Source organism: Cynara cardunculus, unplaced genomic scaffold, assembly GCF_001531365.2.
Source record: "Cynara cardunculus var. scolymus isolate 2C unplaced genomic scaffold, CcrdV1 Un_Scaffold_6149, whole genome shotgun sequence".
In the NCBI taxonomy this organism is placed as follows: domain Eukaryota; kingdom Viridiplantae; phylum Streptophyta; class Magnoliopsida; order Asterales; family Asteraceae; genus Cynara; species Cynara cardunculus.
This window is the reverse complement of record NW_020202791.1, coordinates 24,976-28,085: the sequence shown is the minus strand read 5'-3', so window position 1 is coordinate 28,085 and position 3,110 is coordinate 24,976. Positions and strand designations below refer to the sequence as shown.

The 3,110-nt window shown below is 33.2% G+C and overlaps 1 non-coding gene across 1 annotated transcript; it reads left to right on the top strand.

The window, feature by feature from the left end:
* Positions 1-800: 800 nt before the first annotated feature.
* Positions 801-908, top strand: LOC112504602. Its single transcript, XR_003068228.1, has one exon. It is a non-coding gene; the product is annotated as a small nucleolar RNA R71 (small nucleolar RNA).
* The last annotated feature ends 2,202 nt before the right edge of the window (positions 909-3,110 follow it).

The window sequence follows — 3,110 nt, the reverse complement described above, 5'->3', positions numbered from 1 at the left end:
AGCTCTTCCTCTTCTAATTACAAAGATTAACCTATTTATATGGTCAAACTAACAAAGCAAAGTCAAAGTCAAACTTCTATAAGAAAAGTCAAACACGCTGACTTTTACAATTATAGACTATTTATAAACTTTCAAGACGAATACAATTAATACAGATTTCTCAGTCCTAACAGGGTATTAAGAGAAAAAGCTACCACTTAATATTTCAGAGGAAAGAGAAGGAAATAAGCTCTTATTTGAACAAAAAAAACAAACAGTCTTAATACCACAACGTCTGACCGAATCAGACTTCAGTGGTATTAAGCTCTTAATACCAAAAAACAAACAGCCCCTTAGTGGATTCAAATATGGATTGATTCCAAAAAGAAGTAAGATGTTGCTTCCATATAGAACTATAGTTCTCTGAATAATGACTAGATCTATAAGGCGCAAAATTCACATATTCGGACTTTTGACTACACTAGTCAAAGGTATGACCCTCAGTACAGATTTAGAAGTAGTTGCTCTAACAACAGGTTCACAATGGGGCAACATACAAGGTTTTAATGATGTTGGTCATTGATGTGAATTGTGTTCTTAGAGCTGTAGAAGGATCAACTTTATGAATATAAATGGTCTTTTTTGGTACTAGTGCTCGTAATTCTGACCAATGACTGTTGTTATTTGAATTTTTTTCTAAAATATCATAGTCGTCATCATAGGTAATAGCTGTAAAGGCTGCCCCTGCTATAACAATGAGCATTTATTTATTAGTGGTATTTAAGCCATTGTAAGATGTCTCTAGTCGTATGCAATGGAGAATGCCATAGTGAGGGCATTTCCTAAACAAATCTTTATACCTTTCTCATGCACTCAAAACTTTTTCATCGTACATTTTTTTTAAACATGCAAATCTCATTCTTGGACTTAGCATTGTTGTTATGACGGAAACATATTTTTTTTTAATTTCGGCTATGTTGTTGCAAGAAATATTTGAATCTGGTTGTATGATTTTTCCATATTCGTAAGTGAAAAAGGAAATATTTCAATCATAAAACATCATTAGAACCTCCATTGTTTTGAAAAGAGTTGGGAGTTTTTGTAAAGAACTTAAGATCTGAATGAACGTTATGGTTCATGGATTATGTAACCCGAAAATCACAAATGGAATCGCATGCAAGTATACATGCTAAAACAATATCGTATAAAACAAGTAATAAAGTGATATAAAGTACCGAATAACGATCTACAGGGACAATGAAAACAAGCACTAATCCAAGTCAAGCTTAAAAAGTCATTTCAGAAGGTAAATTCAAAGGAATGATATTTGAGTGAGTTAACAACTACTGGAAATGTTAAAAAACAAATTAAAAGTAAGCAAGGGTGCAAGTTTATGTTGGAGTTTGGCAACTATGTGCATGGAACCTTGCTACCTGGTGGGATGCTGCAGCAATAGTTCTCACCTACACTATCGAATCGAACAACCCCCTTTCAAGATTCAAATTAGACCTTCATGCTTTTAGCATCCAATTGAGTACAATTCTAAGAGTAATTCAGATCTTATAGTTCTTTTTGTATAGTTTGCAACCCTTTAAGGTTGACGTAACTCTTTTTAGCCATATATAACACTTCAGTGTTCTAAAAATTAACGTTGACATGCATTCAAGTCCAATTCATCCAAGTGAAAAAACATGGTGTCACTTATTCAAGAATTACTTAGATGAAACTTAGAAACTAGGAGTTAATAGTGGAGTAGATAATTATTCGCGAAATCAATGATCTACTATGACATAGGTCTTTATCTCCCAAACCTTCACTCATACCTAAGCTAGGGAATGTAAGCATCATTGCTTGAAAAGTAATGCAAGACATAAATGTAAAGGCGGAATGTAAAAGTATAAATGTAAATGACAAGAAATGTAAAGTGTTGTGCGAATGTTAAATAGATGTAGCACCGAGCAGTAAAGTACCAAAAGCTTTCAAAAATAATACTAAAGTAACAATAGTAAACTAAATAGTTAAATGAGCTATTAGTTCAAGCCTAGAAAGGTAAGGATGTAACCTCCCTTATATTAGAGAAGGGGCACATGAGAACAAACTAGAAAAAGGTACAATAGTCACAAGAGTTTTTTAATCAAAAGGTACACTAAATGTCAACAACCTAGTACAAAAGTTTCTTTAATGCATGTGACTCCACTTCACATAGATATTCTCCAACAAATGCCTCCTTTAGCATATAGAAGTGAATACCACCAAAAGAATAGATTCTTCAAAAGGTTTATGAGTTCATAATCTCGTATAGTTGTCCAATGCTATGAAATACTTGATGCAACACCAAAATACTGTCAAAATTTCACTCCAAAGTCACCAAATAAGAGCGATCTCTCCTAGTTAGCTCTAAAATCAACAAAGAATAAGAAGAAAATAAAAGACTCAATTTTTGTTGTTTGAAAACTAAATAAAGAGAAATGCTAAGATAAAAGTGATCAAAATGTGATACATTATGCACTTATCACACCCCTACACTTGAACTGTGTTTGTCCCTAAGCAACGAAAATGAAAAATATAAAGACTTAATTTGGAAGGTTAAAAGTTAAAAGACTTGTGATACAGATCAGTCTATGCTATTTTAAACAATCAACATAGCCTTTTATAAATCAATGTTCATTCAACCTTCCAAACACCACTACCACAGGCCAAGACTCAAGTTCCTATTATTAGGAAAAAACAATCTCTAAACTTAGAATCAATGGGGCTTCATGTGTTCGAAATTTTTAGGCTTCTCTATTTTTCTCTCATGCTCATTAATTTTTCTACGTTTTCATGCTGCAACATCTTCCTATCTACCAAAATTTTGAGTATAAGGCTAAAGAAGGGTTGATTGAGCCATGGTACCAATATCATAGGGAAAAGAGAACATGATTAAACCAACATGCCAATATCACAAACTGATTGAGCCTAGTGATGCCGATATCACCTACTCACTTTTATTGGAATTAGACAAGAATAAATCACTCAAACCTTTATCCTTTTTTTGCCTTAACACAGATTCATGATACCCTCCTGTTGGTCCCAGCCTGATTTACAAGTGTTTATAGGTAACAGTTTGTAGAAGAAGGGGGGATGAATAC